The sequence below is a fragment of the Hibiscus syriacus genome, unplaced genomic scaffold (assembly GCF_006381635.1).
Source record: "Hibiscus syriacus cultivar Baekdansim isolate YM2019G1 unplaced genomic scaffold, ASM638163v2 tig00002237_pilon, whole genome shotgun sequence".
NCBI classification, from domain to species: domain Eukaryota; kingdom Viridiplantae; phylum Streptophyta; class Magnoliopsida; order Malvales; family Malvaceae; genus Hibiscus; species Hibiscus syriacus.
In genome coordinates this window covers 667,505-688,092 of record NW_024061918.1, presented here as the reverse complement: position 1 = coordinate 688,092, position 20,588 = coordinate 667,505, and the positions used below count along the sequence as shown (strand labels likewise).

At 35.2% G+C, this 20,588-nt stretch overlaps 1 pseudogene; it reads left to right on the top strand.

Moving 5' to 3' along the window:
* Nucleotides 1-12,307: 12,307 nt before the first annotated feature.
* On the top strand, nt 12,308-13,332 carry LOC120139044 (annotated as a pseudogene).
* Nucleotides 13,333-20,588: the final 7,256 nt, after the last annotated feature.

Below are 20,588 nucleotides of genomic sequence, written 5' to 3'. Positions count from 1 at the left end.
TCCTATGGCATTAGATCCCACTTTTGTCAAAAAAAAAATTAAACAAAGCAATGCAGAAACTTTTTACACAACAAAAATCTTGACTTGGAATTTAGATCACATGCACATTACTGTTATTTTACCGACATATATACATAAAAATGTAAGTAAAAAACAGCTAATAAATCAAGATACAAATTCCAACTAAAATACACACATACAAATATTGTAACATTAATATATTATTTATGTATAAAAATATTAACATAATTATATAAGATGCAAAACAATAGCACATAAAAAATTTAATAATACCCTTACACATATGCATATATATATAACACCAATGCAAATAAACACAACATATAATACAATCATTTCAAGCATTGAAAAAAATAAAAACGAAACAGTGAGAACCTAATGAGCAGTATACCCCTAAGCTTTGAACACCAGATTAAAGAGAATGACTAGAATGAAAACGAAACGCAACATAAGACTTCACAACATAAATTACTCAATTTTAAATGTTGACTAATACGAGGGACTAAAATTGATACTACATTAAATCATCAGTCAAAACTCTAAATACCCAAACATATAGGATTATAGAAATATGGGACTAAAATAAAACATTAAGAAATAAGAGGCTCAAAATCGAATAAAGTACAATTAATGACCAAAGTAAAACATTACAAAGATACGAGGACCTAAAACGTGATTTTCCCCAGAATGAAAACACGGAGGGGTGGAGCGAAACGGCACCGTTTTCACGTGGGTATTTAAACCCAATCCAAAGCTCAAAATTTTCATCTTACCCTCAATTCTCACCTTTCTGCCCGAGAGAAGAGAGAGAGAAAGAAAATTCTCTCAAGGGTTCAACTGAACCCAAATTTCAGTGGGTTCTCAACCGTGTCAACCACCGCAGTTCACCGGTGTCGGAAGAGAGAGAAAATGATGTGGCTAGGAGCACCTCTTCGCCCTGGTGATGATTCCACGCTTCGTTTGGCCTGAAAGTGGCCCCATCGCCGTAGATCTACAAAGAAACCCCTCGGTTTCTTTGGCTCCGGTGACTCTTGGACTGCTCGGTGGTCAAACTATGAGGTAAGTCTTCTTCTCTATTTATTTTCTTTGTTCTGTTGTGGTTTTCTTTTCTGGTTCTCTATTTTTCTTTTTGATTTCTCTGAATCCCCCTTGCTATTTTTTTTCCGAATCCCGTTCCCTATCTCTGAATGCTCCCCTCTGATTTATTTCTTCGTACATCACCTAATCCCACTTTTGCATGTCAATTTTCTTTGTGTTTGGTATATTAATGACGGGTTTAGGTAAGAGTTTGGTTATATTTATTTTGACTTTGGCTTGATTTGGCGGATGATTGCTTTTTTCCTAGAGAAAATGGTAGCCCCTTATTTATATTTATTTTTACAGCTTATGAAAAAGGGTCCTACTCCATGACTTTTTCATTTCTCCTTTTGTTACTCTTCCTTTGCTGCTGGAGAGTGGATTTGGAACCGGTAATCACATGAAAGCATGAGGCTGATAGGAGTAGCTGGCTTCACGTGGGTTATTGCAGTGGTTGAAATCTTAACCGGGTCGGGTAGGGTTGATCGGTTCGGATCATGTCTGGTCACTTGTAAACGGGCCGTACTTTTGGGATTTGCATCTGTTGGGCTGTGCATTGGGCTTCGAGATTGGTCTTGTAATTGGGCTGCAAAATATGTAATAAAACTAATTAATATTAATAATAATAATAGTAATAATATTAATAATAAATATTTAATATTTTTGGCCTGGACAAAAACGGGTGTTTACAATTAATATACAGGGTCATCAACAATGGAGAAAAGAGATGAGGTGTTTTGATTCACTTGTCCATTACTTCTTCAAAGATCACCGCTTACATACAAATTCAGGTAGTATGGTTTGAGTCATAAGAGAACCGATTCATCGTCTATGGGAAAACCTCTTTTCTTTTCTTTTTCGAACAAATTGTTGTCCGTCAGAAATTGTCAGAACTTTAATTACTTAAATCATAAACAGTAAAATACACAAATAATCCTTCAATTATATGGTAAGTTTTTGTTGAATTCTTCAATTATAAAGTATAAAGAATTATAAAATAATCATATTATTTTAAAAAATTAATAAAATAGTCTTTTCTTAGCTAAAATTTTAACTACAAATGATGTGATATTTAATGAATTTGGCATGAATAAATATAACCCTAATTATTTTGATTTGACCCCATTTCTAAAAATCAACCCTTAATATTTTCAGATTCTACCAATTTAGTTTTGAGAAAATAACCTCAGTGACCGAAAATGCCTTATAATATACGATTTTGACCAACTTTTTTTCGATTTGCCAAAATAACCAACAAAATCACAATGCGATCTCTAAATCGCAACGTGATCTCCAGTATCGCAAATCAGTTTCCAGATTCGCAACGCGATTTTGACTATCGCATTGCGATTTTCCAAATTCACGCTATTTTAGAAAATCGCAATGCGAATATGTAAATCGCAACGCGATTCTGACTATCGCAACGCGATAATACAAAATCGCAACGCGATTCTGACTATCGCAACACTGAATTTCAAATTCGCAATAGGTTTTAGTTTCACAACACAAATGTTTTGGGTATATAACTACACAGAAGTAATAACTCATAACATAAATCCCTAAATCGCAACTCATTCCATCTCCATCTATCACTCTCTCCGGTGACATCCGTTCTTATATCCAACGACATCCTATATCCAACGACATCCTTCCCCATCCGGCAACAAGTTTTAGTTTCGCAGGTCGTTTGTTTAGTAAATTAATTTACAATAATGAAATCATCTAATGTTGATCATGTTTGGATAGATTTGTGTTTTGGAGGGTCATGAGAGAATGTTCATGGTGTTTTACAATATATGCCATTACCCATGAATCTTCAACTAAAACTATCATTAAAAAAGTTAACTTATGAAACTCTAATGTTACGTGTTGCAAATAAATTGAATTTAGAGCCCCTAAGTGGATTTAGGCTATTTTATCAGAGAAAAGGTAAAGTTTATTTGTTAACCGATAATGAAGATGTTGAACGATTCATTGCTTACATTAGTGTTTCGCAAGATGATGTTACATTGTATGTTGTTGAACCTAGAAGTAGTGAAGTTGGGTCAGTAGCAGGTAGTAATCAACTAAGTTTTTCAACCCCAGTTTATGGTGCTCAAAATTTAATGGTTCCGCCACAATTTCATCACCAAGAAAATTTTGTTTCACCACATTTCTAACACCAAACACAATCTCAAAACCCACAACCTTTCCCTAGTCCAAATCCCAATCAACTTTCAGTACCAAATTTCGGTTTTCGTATTGACCAGTTAGACAATGATGAGCCAACAGAAAAAATTGTGAGTATTAGTTAGTATTCGAAATTTGATCTTGGTCAATACCCGGACTTTGATCTTGGTCAATACTCGGATTTTGATGATGTTTCAGAAGAAGAAACAGACCCTGCGTGTAATGATTTTGATATTGGTCAATACCCGAATTTTGATGATGAAACAGCCGCTGCCGAGGAAGATATTGTTGATGATAATGAGGAGGAAGTTATGACTATGAATGAACATGTTGAAAATCCATTCTGTAATTCATATAACCCTGAAGAAGAAAAAGAAGAAGAAGAAATCCCCGAAGAAAATGCCACGGGAGTATAACTGGAATATGCCAGAATTACTTCAGATACCGGAAGAAGAGTTGGTAAAGATAGCAGTTGATTGTTACACAAAAATTATTCGTATCAAGAAAGATGATTGTTTTGATACAAAGGAAGACTTGAAGATAGCTTTGTATACGAAATGTGTGGAAGATGGCTATCAACTAAAAGTTAACAAATCAAGCAAAGATCGTTTCGAAACAAGGTGTATGATTGACAAAAACTGTACGTGGAGTATGATTGCAAAGATGATAAAAGATTGCGAAATGTTTCAAGTTAGGACTTTTATTGATAAACATACATGTTCAAGAACCCAAGTTTTTCCTCACCATAGATAGGCAAACAAAAAGGTGTTGGGTGGTTTTCTGGCTGAGTTAATGTTTTTGAATGGCAGGGTATATCGGGGACATGAAATTATGACTGACATGAATGCTCGGTTCAAGATTAGTATCTCATATTCTCAAGCTTGGAGAGCCAAATGTTATGCCTTGGAATTGTTGAGGGGGTCGCCAGAAGCATCGTTTTCCCAACTACTGGCTTATTGTCACAATTTAAAGCTGAAAAATCCTGGGTCGGTAACTCATATCAAAACAGATAGAGATGGACGCTTTGAGCTGTTGTTTATCACCATTGGTGTTGCGGTTAGTAAATCAATATAATTTTGTTGACTCATTTTTATTAGTTATATGCATTTCAGATTTAAATGATTATATTTCTTGTGTATATTATTTTGTAGATTCGTTCGTTTATTTCTTGCATGCACCCAGTTATTATAGTTGACGGAGCACATTTGAAAGGTCAATACCTTGGAGTAAACTTATTAGCAGTAGTCATGGATGCTAACAATGGGATATTGCCAATAGCTTACGGGGTTGGCAAATCTGAAACATCTGTTTCATGGACATGGTTTATGGGGCATCTTAGGGATTGCATAGGTCCTATTAGCAATCTGACAATCATATCCGATAGGGCAAACTCAATTGACAACGCTGTTAGAAGGTGTTTCCCAGATGCTTTTCATGGACTTTGTGGTGTTCATTTGTATAGAAATATAAAATCAAGGTCTGCTGTTATAAAAAATCACAAATGGACATACTGGAAGGCTGTAAAAGCTTATCGGGAAGTGGATTTTAATAAGCATATAAATTGTTTAAGATGTGTTTTGCCTCAGTGTGCTGAAACACTAGAAGATGTCGGGTTTGAAAGATGGTCAAGAGTACATCAACTTGGAGCAAGATATGGTTTCATGATGTCTAATAGTGCAGAATCAATCAACGCTCTAAGTCGTCATTCCCAAAATTACCCATTACTATGTTAATGGAGTTTTTTCGAGCCTCTATTCAACAGTGGTACTACAAGAAAAGAAACCATGCAGGTATTATTTCTTTAAATTCTTAATTTATCATATATTTTACTAAGTATTATTTATTTAAATTTACAGGAACATTGAAACATCGTGTTACACCATGGACTGAAAAAAAGATAATGAAACGTGTTGTGAAGTCAACGTCATGGAGAGTTGAACCATATTCAAACACTTTGTTTGAAGTACTGGATAATAACTTAAATGGGCTTGTCGATCTAAATGCAAAGACGTGTAGTTGTATGAAATGGAAAACATCTGGTTATCCGTGTGGCCATGTTATAAAAGTTGCTCTTCATCTAAACCAAGATGATTCAAGCGCATATGCTATGGATTGCTACACTACAGAAGTATATCGACAGACTTATGCCGAGATTATCTACCCTATTCCACATCCTTCTGAGTGAGACATACCAGATGACTTACAAACAGTTTTGCCATCAGCCATGAACAGAAGGCTACCTGGCCGACCAAAAAGTCACGATCGTATACCGTCTAAGGGTGAAGAGAAGAAGAGATCGACATGTAGTCGGTACAAGGAAAGTGGTCATACAAGGTTGACATGTGGATCATCAGTGCCATCACAATCATCTTTTCCTCTACCAAAATATGGATCCTCATCAAAATCCAAAGCTCATATAGTGTCAAGCAAAGGGCAATCAAAATCGCAATCAAAATCAAAATCCCAATCACAACCGGCTTCACCTTTTGGGACTATTAACTTAGGTGAATTTTAAATACAAACGTTGTATTATGTGTATTTTATGTGTAAACTTTTAACATTTTCAGTTAGGCATGTATTAGTAACTTGAGTTTGAACATTTCTATGATCTGTTCAGTTGTTATCACTTATTACACATTCATTTGAATATCGCAACGCGAATTTGACTATCGCAACGCGAATTTGATTATCGCAACGGGAATTTGACTATTTCAACGAGAAAATCGCAAAGTGTATTAGACTATCGCAATGCGAATTGACTTTCACAATGCGAATTGACTTTCGTGTTGCGATTTTGGCTTTCGCATTACGATTTTGACTTTCACATGCGATTTTGAGTTTAGCGTTGCGAAAGTGTACCTTCAACAGGTCTTTTGCCTTCAATATGATGCAGATTGAAATCAACAAATCAACTTTTACATTTCAATCAATTAAACAAGCACAAATAAGAATTATTTACACATCAATTAAACAAATCAACTTTTACAAATCAATTAAACAAGCAAAAAATAATAATAATTCTTGTTTTCCTCATCAATTAAACAAATCAACTTTTAAGAATCAATTAAACAATAAAAAAAAGTGTACCCAGACAGTTGTTTATGCACCCATACATCAATTTCACGCAGCTCACTTCAGGATTAACCTGCAGAAACCAAACATTTTCTCAAACAACACTTTCTACACATCTAAAACCAACAAACAACAAATTATTGAATTCTAGGTACTTAACAACACTTGCATTTGACTTACCAATTGTTTATGGACACTTTCATAATGCGGATACAGGTAGGCAGCGTCTCGCATATATCGCTCTAGCCATAAAATGCCGAAACCACAAGCCTACTGTACCTCTATCTCTATCGGTGGGAGGTAGAAACTGTATACTTCCTGTAGTCAAACGCTTCAAGCATATGCATACGAGAGGACCACAATCCCCTCTGGCTCCCTGCGTTTGTTGTGGCGCAGTCTCGTCTTTGATAACTGTAACATTGAACTTCTTTGGCTTCTTGTTTCCAGAATAAGTCCAATAATTAATCGCATCCAAGAATTTAGCCAAATGAGAGCTCCATCCCTTAATAATATATCTCAAATCAGACAATGATATGTAATTTATCATGCTGTCATATACTATTATCTTCAGGGATGGGAGCTAAAGCTCGACGAGAAACCAATGATTATGTTCCAAAATAGGGATAAACACCTGCAATCATAAATAATAATTCAATTGCACACTTATTTATGAACACCTTTAAAATATTTAAAAAATAAATACTAACCTTATCGACCTCCCACCATGCAGGATAAAGTTTAGCTTGTCCATTACCCAACACATATGATTCATCTCGTTGATTCTTCAAGTGAACTACGTGAAAAGACGTCAACATAATTGTATATCGCGTATTTTTTTTTATTTTTCCTCAGTTTCCTCATTATTAGAAGACGTGACACCTATGCATCAATATGCTGTTTTACAAAAAAAACATATATTAGTGAATTACATAAATTTAAAAAAAATTAATCAAAATGAAATATAAGAAAAATATAAGACTTACCCCCCATCGAAATAGCCATTGTCTTCAACCCCTAATAACACACCCCACCAAGACCGATCAAGCAACAAATACATATTATCGTTGAGTTTGTATATGTTAGCGTAACACCCCTGGCTCCGCTCATGTAGATAAAAATCAGCTGCGGTCTTAGCCCAAAGGGTATTATCCAGAATTGTTTCCAGTAATTTTCTCCTATCCACTTCATTTGCCGGAATGATACTGGTCAGTAACTCATATGAAAGCCAACACTCATCCATCATGTCCGGTACATGAGAGGGTTTCTCAATAATTCAACATATTACGCCGTGTGAATCGGGCTCTTGAATGGTGGGAGGGACCTCTTCAACGATGACAGGGGCCTCTTGAACGGTGGGAGGGGATTCTTGAGGGATGATAGGGGCCTCTTGAACGATAGGAGAAGCCTCTTGAACGATGACAAGTGAGTCGAGCTTCTTCTTATGGAGTCTTCGCACTATTGGGGTGAACGGAGACGTAATGACACGTGTACGCCGTCTGATGCATAAACCCCATTGTGCAAGAAAAACCCGACGTAAAGCATCCATCTTATCGGGCCGCTAAAAATAAATTAATACATAAATCAGTAAATAAACAGACATGGTATTAAACAATGAAAACAAACACAAATATGTTTCAAACTTGCACAGTATTCACCCAAGTCATTATTCTATAATAGTTCACAAAATACATCAGATAACATTCTAGAAGTAAGCACTTATATAAACATTTAAAAGGACAACATATATGTTTAGTGCATGTTCAAGGACAACATAAAGAGTAGTAGTTTATTCTTGAAACTTAAATTTGCAACACTGTGAAGTTAGTATTTGTCTTTGTCTTTTGGTTGAAGAAATTCAATACATTCAAGTTTCAATTTACAGAAGAATAATAATTTCTGAAACTTAAAATCACAACACGAAACTTAAAATCGCAACGCGAAAATGACTATCGCAACACGAAAATAACTATCGCAACGGGATAATCGCAATACGAAATAAAAATCGCAACGCGAAACTAAATTCGCGTTGCGATTTTCATTTTCGCATTGCGATTTTCACGTTGCGATTTTTATTTCGCATTGCGATTATCCCATTGCGATAGTCATTTCCGCATTGCGATTTTAAGTTTCGTGTTGCGACTATTCTTCTTCTACAAATTGAAACTTGAATGGATTGCATTACTTCAACCAAAAGACAAAACAAAGACAAATACTAACTTCACAGGGTTATTTTAGAACTGTTTAGCAGTATTGGAAGCAACCGAATGAATTTACTAAGCAATCTAAGTGAAATGGTTAATCTAAGTGAAATTACGAGTAAATCAACTTAAATATGAAAAATCTTAAACTTACCTCGTTGCGTAGAGTATGAACCTCATTCTGCAACGATGCTACCATCTCACGTAGAGCGGTTACCTCACCACGTAAAGTAGATACCTCATCACGCCATGCACCATTGTCATCGCGTAAAGTACCGACCTCCTCACGCAAGGCATTAACCTCATCACGTAACTCCCCTAACTCATCCCTTGGAGGTGGAGAACAGGGAGATAAATGCCGTTGTATCTTTGTCGGTCGCCTATCATGAGGTGATGGTGGAGAAGAGACTCGATGATGTGACGGAATAGGTGATGGCTCTCGTTGTAGAGGTGTATAGTGTGGTCGATCAGGTGATGGCTCTGGGTGAGGTGATGGCTCTCGAAGTGGAGGCTGCTCATCATCCGTGCCATAAAAAAATGCTTACTAGCTTGCCACCAATCAGTGGCAAGCTCAGCCTCCGTGGGTGTCAGCCTCTGTAATAGAGTGTTGGCCTCCTAACAATATAAAAGCTCAAACAAAGTTAAACGTGTACTAGTAATAACTTGTTTATATATGGTAGTATTTGTGTTAACTTACATCATTTATTGTTGTATACCGTAGTAATTCTTCCCAATCCAACAGCCGCCGTTTCCTCTTTCAGGAAATAGCCGTAGGGATATCATTTGAAGTTTTTAATGCATATGTCTGCATGCCGGGAAAAGCCTCAAATATCCAAACCTACAAACAATATAATACACAAACATTAGTAATTGTTAAATAATTAATTATAATTTTGGAAACATTATATGGAAATTCTTACCTTAAAGGCCCAAATAAAGCCTGAAAAAGTGTATTTGGAACCATCGCCACGCAAACTTTTTCGGTCATCAAAGGCAAACGACAACTTATTCCAGGTAGCTTTCCATAGATACAAACCCCACAGAAACAGGTTCCATGCATTTAGGTCATCTACCAATAATATTAGGTCCTTAGGAATAGGTTGTCTGGCCTCTCTGCCTAAAAAGCCGGCATGCAAAAGTACTAAAAGGCATACTTGGACAACATCGACGTTATCCATCCGAGTAAAACCATCTTTCTTATTAATTAATCTCGTCAAGTCATCGACGTGTAAATTCGGCTTCTCCATTGACAGCTCAGGAAAAACCTGGGATAACCATGATGGGCAGGTAATATGACTAGTGTATCGACCTACATCATCGTGTCCGAAGCATAGACCAGTGATTAAGAAAAACTCCTCCCGCCCAAAACACGTATACGCCAGTGGAAAATAAAACCATATCTCTTCATTACCACGTTTTATACCCTCGGGTAGATCGCTAGTCATTGTCTGAAGCCACAAATGGGTCAACATAGCATCTCCACTCGGATGTTGTACTTTCAGCCATGGCCCGAAGCAAGTATCCTCAAACAATTTTCTTTGTACAAGTGAAAGCTTCGACGCAATTGTAGTGACTATGCTTATTTTATTCCTTAAGATCAATTGAGCCGAAAAAAAGTTCTACAAAAACAATAAACATACCAAGTTAGATATACCAAAAACTACACTGTGAAGATATGCCAAAAACAATAATAAAGATAAAGAATAGTAGTAGTTTATTCCTCAAACTTAAATTTGCAACACTGTGAATTTCGTATTTGTCTTTATTTTTTTGTTGAAGTAATGCAATTCATTCAAGTTTCAATTTGCAGAAGAAGAATAGTTTCTGAAACTTAAAATCGCAACACGAAAATGAAAATCGCAACACGAAAATGACTATCGCAACGAGATAATCGCAACGCGAAATGAAAATCGCAACGCGAAACTAAAATCGCGTTGCGATTTTCATTTCGCGTTGCGATTCTCGGTTTCAAATAGTCATTGTCTAAAATTGAAACTTGAATTAATTGCATTACTTCAACCAAAAGACAAAACAAAGACAAATACTAACTTCACAGGGTTAAAGACTAAACAGTTTAGCAGTATTGACAACAATTGAATGGATTTAATAAGCAATCTAAGTGAAATGGTTAATCTATTATTAAAATTACCAGTAAACTTATCATCAATTTCAATATGAAAAACCTAATAATAATGCAAAAATTTCAAAATAAAAATAATTAAAAAACTAACCCTCGGTGGTTGATTTGGTTGATTTTCCATTTCTGACCATGAATGATTGTGAGGGTGGCTCTGAGAGATGGAGATAGACGGATTTTGCCGGAGATGGGGACGGATGTCGTCGTAGAGAGTGAGAGATGGAGATGGGACTGAGTTGTGATTTAGGGTTTTAGGTTATGAGTTGCGATTACGGGATATATTAATATTCGTGTTTGGAATTTGAAAATAAAATACGCGTTGCGATACTAATGGCGCTTTGAAAATCGCATTGCGATTTTGTATTATCGCGTTGCGATAGTCAGAATCGCATTGCGATTTACATATTCGCATTGCGATAGTCAAAATCGCGTTGCGAATCTGGAAACTGATTTGTGATACTGGAGATCGCGTTGCGATTTAGAGATCGCATTGCGATTTTGTTGGTCATTTTGGCAAATCGAAAAAAAGTTGGTCAAAATCGTATATTATAAGGCATTTTCGGTCACTGAGGTTATTTTCTCATTAGTTTTTCTTCTATTCTATGTTATTCGGCCCTGTGGTTTAGACGCGCTCAAACTCCCCCATAGACCCAGATTCGATCGCCCAATGTCTACTTTATTTCAATTTATTGAACTAAATTGAAATATGATCAAATTACTAGAATATGTAAATAATAAAGATTAAATTTATAATTATAGTAATTTTATTAATCATAACGTCAAATTTAAATGCATGTGGCTTAATAGATATCATTAAATTATAGTAATTTTATTAATCATAACGTCAAATTTAAATTGCTAGAAAAAGATTCGAAGTGAAATTCTCAACCCGACAATTGAAATGAAAAAATGGACTCTAGATTTTTTTTTCTATTCATCTAAACGAAATATGAGTGAAGGAAATATGAGAAAGGAAACAATAAATAAAAGAAAAAATGAACAAAATATATATCAAACTAGAGTAATTTAATACACATAGAAATTAGAAGAATATATAAAAATATTGATTTTTATCGATCTCACGAAGAAGATCCAAGAATAAGATTAGTTGATGAAGTGGAGGAGTAGTAAAAGATAGATGATGAAATTAAAATTAACCCATAATTAAATGGTGGTCATGTGTGTAGTTTACCGAAAACAAAATAAAGATTGAGGACGGTTCATGTATCATGATCATCTTTGTATAACTTTGACCGTGTATCATGATCATCTTTGTTTAACATTGACCGTGTATCATGATCATCTATGGTGAGGTTTTAAGCAAGAAGTAAAAGGCTTAGGATGTTGTTGCAGGTGATGGATGCTTTAACACTCGTCATCCGTTGGGATCCTCAAAAAGGGAAAATAAATAAATCTCAGATATCTCGACCATTCAATCCATCATCGAATGGTTCTCACTTCAAATTTCCCTCAACTACAACACAAAAACAAAGGAGAAACAGTCATGGGCTTTTTTATTTGTTTCTTAATCTTACAGCTCCACCATTAGCGACCAAAAGCAAGAAACTTTGTGATCTGGATTCTTGATTTTGCTGCTTCACCATTGAAACATGTGTTATTGGTCATGAAAAAATGTTGCATCTTTTTTAAGATTCGAGGTAAGGAATAAGTTGCTCATCTCGTTTCGATTACTGGGTATTTTTCTATTTTTTGTTATCAGTGATCAAAACCCTTTGAAATTCGTTCTTAAATGGAACAAACTAGAGATGAGAAGTTTGTTTGCAAGTTTTGCAACAAGAGGTATCCATGCGGGAAGTCCTTAGGTGGTCACATAAGGACTCGTATGAACAACGACAATTGTGGTGAATCAGGGACAGTTCCACCAGCTGAACTGATCTTCAATGGAAGAATCGTCAAGAGAGTCACCGAAGCCGAAGCCGATGGCAATGGCCTGAGAGAACCCAAAGAAAACCAAGAAATTCTCTGCTTCAGGCAATGCTCCTTTGCTCAAAGACATGATTTGCAAAGAATGCGGTAAGGGCTTCCATTCATCGAAAGCTCATTGTGGTCACATGGCTTGTCATTCAGAGAAAGATAGGGTCTTTTGTGAAAAAACAGAAGCGGGTAATGGATAGTCAGTCTGACACCAAAACATCGTCGACTCCGAGTAAGAGGAGGAGATCGAAAAGAATAAGGTACAGATCAAATGAGGTTTATTCTAACAATTCGGTTGTTATGGCGATTGGTTCTTCATCTGTGTCAGAGATTGAGCAAGAACAAGAAGAGGTTGCAATGTGTTTGATGATGCTCTCGAGGGATTCATCAGGTTGTTGTAAGAAAGGATTGAGTTCAATTGCAGACTCTTCTGATAACAACTCTGTTATTCTGGAAGCTAAATCATCGTCCATTGATGTGAAGATTACTATCAAGAATGCCATGAAACAAAGAGACAACAAGTTGAAATCCACTGAGTCTGGTCCTTCCGAGTGTTCAGATTCTTCTTATTTCAGGAATGGACCCAAAAAGGTGGCATTCAAGGAATTCGATTTTCGGGAAGAGTTTGAACACTGAATTCCCAAAGGATAATAACCAAGCAAATAGAGGTTTGAATCAGTATGATTTGAGAAGATCTAATGCCAGGAATGGTGATTATTACAGTCATGACTCATGAAGATTGCTGCAACAATCCTTCAAAAGGAAGCAAATATGAGTGTTTGACCTGCAAAAAGGCCTTTGATTCCCACAGGGCACTTGGGGGACACAAAGCTAACCATACAAAAGCCAACGGCTGCAATGAAGATAGCTTAGAAAATGATGTTTTCATAATCCCAATAACTGATATCAAAGTGACCAAACCATCACCACAAGGCAGAGCCCTAAATAATCCTCGTGTTTCCTCGTCCGAGAAAAGATTGGGATCAAAGAAAAACAAAGGGCACCGTGCCCATTTTGTTTCGGGGTTTTCAAGTCGGGCCAAGCTTTAGGTGGTCATAAAAGGTCCCATTTTGAAGGAGGTGCGGAAGATAGAACATTGGCGATCAAGCAAGACTCACCAGATATGCCCATTTCCACTGTAATTGATCTTAACGTTCCAGCTCCTGTTGAGGATGATGCAATGGGGAACGATGGGATATCGCCATGGGAGATTTTTGAAGGTCAAGAACCATGGCTGGTGCAGGTGGAATGGTGGGTTTGGTCTCTTGAATGAATCAAGTTTTGGGAATAGGTTACTTCATTACGATGCAAAGATTTCAGTGGATAGACAATTAGTTGGTCCTCTTGCATTGGAAACTTGTTGTTTCTGTTCATTTGTTGTCTCATCTTTTCATTTGATTTGAAATTCGAGATGACTGAATCCAAATTTATTTAATACGGATCTTCAAGAATGGTTACATGAATCACTTCAATTAGACTTTATTTGTTAAGGGTGATTGTATGATCCAACTGAGTTGAGCTTTGAGTTCTTGAACTTCAACAAGGGAAAGATTGATTGAATTAAACACCGTCTGTTAAGGGTGATTGTATGAACCAACCGAGTTGAGCTTTGAGTTCCTGGACTTGCATTATATGGTTAGTCATCAAGATAGAATTGTGATGTCTGCTGCAAATATTTGGAAAAGAACAAGCAAGAAATTCAAGACAAGTGCTGCCTACGAGGGGCGGAGATGGGAGTAGGGAATTGTTCGGTAGAGGCAATGTCGCCGGAAGAGAGAGAAAAGTTCATTGCAATGTTGAAGCAGAAGGCCGGAGTCGAACGAAACGGAGGGGACTTTTCTTCTTTTTTTCATTTCATTGGTTGGATTTATTAGGTCAAAAGCACATGAAAGAACAAATGTAATGGAAATGACTATTTTTTTTATTGAGTTTGGTTCCCATTCATCAAAATCCATGAAAAAAACAAAGGCAGGGTGAAAATTAGAAAATCATCCCGTATGCTTTTCAAATGTTGTTGTACAGAAAGTGTCTGGCAAAATTGTTCGAGTGAACAAAACATTGCTTGAATAAAGTGTACCAGAAATTATTTCATGACCTAAGGTGACTGCTTGAATAATCAAAACAAATAAGGCGCACCAAAATATTGTTGAATTATTTTTTTCATAGCACTCCACATTTCATAAACTTGAATTATCATTGTTCATTAAATGAATGTATAAACGAGGTTATTGATTCAAAAGAAATATATACAATTGGTTTGATTCAAAAGAGGAGAAAAAAAAAACAGTAAGATGTTATCATCTCTTAGATTAAACCTAACATCTTCTGAAACAACCATTGGTATTATGATGAAAGGATGCAGCATTATTTATGGATAATACAAGTTATTTGTTTGCAACAATCCAAATTTCAGGATAAGAAATGTACAAAGGCAAGATCCATGGATCATTTTAGACCTCGCCTCTCAATGCAACGTGTCGTAACCGGTTTTCGCCCGGACACGAAATTTTTAATTGGCGGGAAAAATAATGTAAATAAATGATTTTTAATTTTAAAAATGTTTTGGGAGTCGCTATCGGCCTTTTGGGTCAGGTAGGTCGAATACCTAAAAATTATCTTTTAAAAGAGTTTTTAAGAAAACATCAGTTAAAAGATAAACTGATATGCGTTTAACCAAAAATTCATTCTTTTTAGAAATAAAAAAAAGGATTCGTGGTCGGTTACATTTAGGGAAGGATTAACACCCCTACAACGCCCAAAATTGGCACTTTATTAATTATAAATTCTTTATTATTAGAAATTTAAAAATTCAAAGATATATTTAATTCATAATTCTGTTAAGTTTATTAATATAATTTTAAGATAATATATTAATATATATATTTTATTAAACAAGATATTTATTTATTTAGAAATATCAGAAAAGGGCTTCTAGGTGCTTTAAGACATCTCCTTTTTTAATATTAAAAAATAAATAAATTTTAATAAAACATTTATCTAAAAATAATATAAAAATAGATTTATATATTAAAATAAAAAAATCAAAAAATGGACATCCAGTTACTTTAAGACAACCATTTTATTTAATATAAAATAAATAAATATTAAAAATAATATGATAATATTTCTTAAAAAATAATTTAAATAAAAATAAAATAAATATATATATTTATATATATTTTAAACATGACTAATAATCACCAATATATTTCCATTTTGAATACATTACAACACGGGACTAATAATAAAATATATTTCAATAAAGTAAATATATATATTTTAAACACAATCATCTTTGAATACATTACTATACATGCGTGACTAATAATTTAAGAAGTCAAGAGTAGTTGAATATCTTTAATAACATACTATTCTCATGTTGATTTTATTACCAATATATTTATAATATAATTATTATAACCTAACATCTATAATCAATAAACAAAACATTTAATATTTAATCATAATTGATTATAAGAAACAAAAACAAAAATTATTAAAATTATAGGGGATAAAAAATAATAAATTAAAAATATTGAAATTAAAGGGGCAATAATAAAATAAAATAGTGACCAAAATAAAGAAAATTAAAATTATAAGATTAAATTAAAAAGTAATAAAACTTGTAAAATAAATGAAAGTATTAAAATTAAGGACTAAATTATAGCATATTAAGATTAAATGTCTTAATTCGTAATTAATCATTTAATATTTACAATGACTAAACATGCTATTTTACATATTTATTAATTTAGTGATTAAAATAAAATTATATCAAATTCAAATATCAAATTAAGATAAATTAAAACATGCTTTCGGGATTAAAATATTAAATATTAAAATTAAAGGTCTAAATATATTATTTTACCTAAAATATATATAATTTTGTAAATGACTAAATTATAATAAACTAAAATTCGGGAACAAAATTAAAATGCTCGAAAATTTAATTTGTGACTAAGATGGAAGTATACAAACTTTAAAGGTTTTAGAAAGGGTTTATCCATAATCTAAATTACACAAAGGTCCCTCTCCAAAACGACGTCATTTGAAGAGGGATTTAAAAACCCCAAAATCGGCCATTTTGGCCATTTTCCTTCATTTCTCAATTCTGGTTCTCTCTCCTTAGGAGAGAACCTCTCCATTCTCTCTAACTTCCCTCCCCAGAGGGAAGTCTAGCAGCCAACTCCCACCATGCTCCAGTGTCAATCACCACCGTCGGCCACCGTCGATGGTGGCTGGAATTTCTTAAACTACCCTAGAATATAGATCTCAACCTACTAAGGTCGAATATTACCTCCGTTTCCCTTAAAAAGCTCCTAATCGGAGCAAATCTACAATTTATACCTTCCGTTTTCGAATGCTTCGGAGGTGCTTGGTGGCTCTAACAACGATGGTAAGTCCCTTCCTCTTCTCTTAGTTATTTTTTTTTGCTTCTTTGTGTCGTTGGTGTTGCTGTTGGCTCGTTCTTGCTCCGTTTGTGTCTTTCCCGTTTTTTTTTCTTGTTGTCTTTCTTCCCCTTTGCAGGAAATGGTGGCCATTTATAGGCCTCGTCGAGAGGCTCCTCGGACCGATCCCATGGGTGAAATTCGATGAGTCACCGAACTATGTGGTGACTCACCCCATAGTTGCATCGTGGACGGTTGTTAAGGTCTTCTGGAGGCTTCTGGTGAGGGCGACAGCAGCTGGAACGTCGACGTGGGGCGGCTGGAGGCAGAGGCGGCTGAAATCTCCCTAGGGTTGGTAAACCCTAGGGTTTCTTGCTGGATCGTCTAGGGACCGTAGGATCTTGCCAGATCCAACGGTTGATGATGCGGCGGCTAGGGTAGAGATGATAGAAAACCTTAGATGGGTTTAGGGTTTGTTATTGGGCCAGTTTGGGTTTGATATTTGGGCCTTCTGGGTCTGATTATAATTTGTAATATATATTTATTTAATAATAAATAATAATAATAATAATCTTAATAATAATAATATAATAAAATAATAATAAAAAAATGCGAACTAAAAATTAGTGTCTTACAGCTGCCCCTCTTTGCTTATTCTTGTGTTAACAAGAATAGAGCAAAGATAAAAGACAATAATTTTTCATTCGGCTTATTTTAAGTAATATGGAAATGTTAAAAACATTCTGCCCAGAGGTCTTATGAATGACCCTGAGGCTTTTAAAATCAAAAAGCTCCCGAAGGCTTTTTGAAAACATCTTGCACTGTAGGTCTTACAGATGACCCTGAGGCTTTAAGATCAAAAAGCTCTCGAAGGCTTTTTGAAAACATCATGCACTGTAGGTCTTACAGATGACCCTAAGGCTTTGTAAACATCAAAAAGCTCCCGAAGGCTTTTTGAAAACATCATGCACTGTAGGTCTTACAGATGACCCTGAGGGTTTAAAAACATCAAAAAGCTCCCGAATGCTTTTTGGAAACATCATGCACTGTAGGTCTTACAGATGACCCTGAGGGTTTAAGATCAAAAAGCTCCCGAAGGCTTTTTGAAAACATCATGCACTGTAGGTCTTACAGACGACCCTGAGGGTTTAAGATCAAAAAACTCCCGAAGGCTTTTTGAAAACATCATGCACTGTAGGTCTTATAGATAACCCTGAGGATTTAAGATCAAAAAGCTCCCGAAGGCTTTTTGAAAACATCATGCACTGTAGGTCTTACAGATTACCCTGAGGGTTTAAGATCAAAATGCTCCCGAAGGCTTTTTGAAAACATCCTGCACTGCAGGGCTTACGGATGTTGGAAATAGTTTACTAAGTAAAAAAATTAAGGAAATCGTTTTCTTACTTTTCAACAATTTCATTTTAAAAAAGATTAAATGAGAAACTATGGAAATCGTTTTCTCATTATTTTTCAAAATAACATGTTGATTGGGTAACATGCCCCAATCTCAAGATAATGATGTTGGAAATAGTTTACTAAGTAAAAAACTAAGGAAATCGTTTTCTTACTTTTCAACAATTTCATTTTAGAAAAGATACAATAAGAAACTATGGAAATCGTTTTCTCACTATTTTTTAAAATAACATGTTGATTGGGTAACATACCCCAATCTCAAGATAATGCTCATTTTTATGGATTACGTCCATCTATTCTTCAGATGTTTGCGTGATTCTTGTATTTGCAGTTTTGAATACCTTCTTCTTGTAAGGTATTTTTTACCATGAATCTTCTTGTTCTTCCGAAGATCTGTAAAACTTCATGTCTGAATGCACTCAGATGTATCAATGTAATGCATTGTATATTGTGTAAATGATATTCTTATGAATGTATGAATGTTGATGCAATCTTTATTTGACTTCAAAGTGGTGAACTTGGTCTTCCTTCACTTCATCATTTATTGCCAGGGTTACCTCTGGATATCAGTGTAGAAACTTATGCTATCAAGCTTGTATTTCTGTAGAATCATCTGATCAACTTGTATCTTTGCATCTTCTTTGCTTCATGAAAGTCTCAGAAAAAATGTTTCATTTATGGAACTCTTTCCGTAGTCAGAACTATGATCTTGGTGTCCTATTTAGTCTTGGATAAAACCAACTTTCTTTGCTTGGACTTGTGTAGAAATCTGATAAAGCTTTCATCTTCGAAAAGAGAATCTATCATCTTTGAAGAGAGAATTTATCATCTTTGAAGAGTGTAGATGTAGATATGTCTGACTCAGCAGAGATTAATTAGGAGATCAACGTCTATTCTGATTTGACTCTTGAAACACATCACAAGGAGGATTTATCCTAATTCCTTTCATGTCTCCACATCTAATCAAATCTTGAATAAGGCAACTTGGACCATATCATGTCGAGATGCTTAACAATCAACCTGTCGCTCAACCTTAGTTGGCTACACTAGTTTCTTGTTGTTAAAATTTCAGCTCTCCTTCTGTGGAAAGAAAATTTCATCATATCTCACTTCTAATCTTGGGGTTGAATAAGACAGGCTTCATCTTGTATCAATAAAGTAAAAACATATGATAACAACATTGGTTCAACACCATAATCACTGGTTCATAAAACATTTGATAACACCTTCATCCTTTCCTGTGGCTTCTGCCCGGATTTCTGGTAAATGAAGCTTTTGTATGATGTCACAAGACCACTTGAGAACAAAATTCAATGGGGATTCAAGTGTGATGTTGGTATGACCAAAAAGTTGGTCAAATCCACAAGATATACTAGTGTCGAATTGAATAGGAGATACCAATTGATATTGATATCATCTCAGGCAAGGGCAAAGTGTGATACTGATCACGTTCTCTTCCATAATGAGCATTGTAGAAAGTGGAAACACATCAACTATAGGATCCATGTACAGAACGATATCTGTAGAATTCTTGCTGCTGGGGATGAAACGCACATGATAAAACCAAAATAGATGAAAACTTAGTTCAGCCTGGCTGGTAATGATGACCCCAGTAACAATGAGAAAGAGCAATATACGTAAGCCGAGCCTTTATTTTCAATGTCATCGATTAAGCAAAAAATGTTGTGAAAAACATCTTCGTGGCCCCAACAGTATGATTGAAACTAACTGTCAGAAATCTCAAAGAAATATGTCCAATCATTTCTAATACACAAAAGATCAAATTCAAAGCTGAGATCTTAAGGGACTGAACCCTGAATTGAATGGTCTGCCTGGGGACCATCTTTATCATTGCTGAGTAGATATTTGTTCAACAACAGGACCCTAATGCAACTGTCTGATGAACGAAGCAATTATGTATAGTCAGCTCAACTGTCAGTGTTTCACCATTTTCATTCGTCATACCTTTCTGTCTCATTGGAAATATTTGTTCAAGTCAATGATCTTTAACACATGATGATGTGGGCCTTCAACATGCCCCAGTATTTGCTAATACAAATGTTCAAAAATGCATCAACAGTCCTAATTCTGATTGAAATAGGCTTTCAGCTTGCCCTATCATTTGCTTCTTGTTGATCCTTCAAAATGTTCCACATGGATCTGTCTGAAGTAACCTTT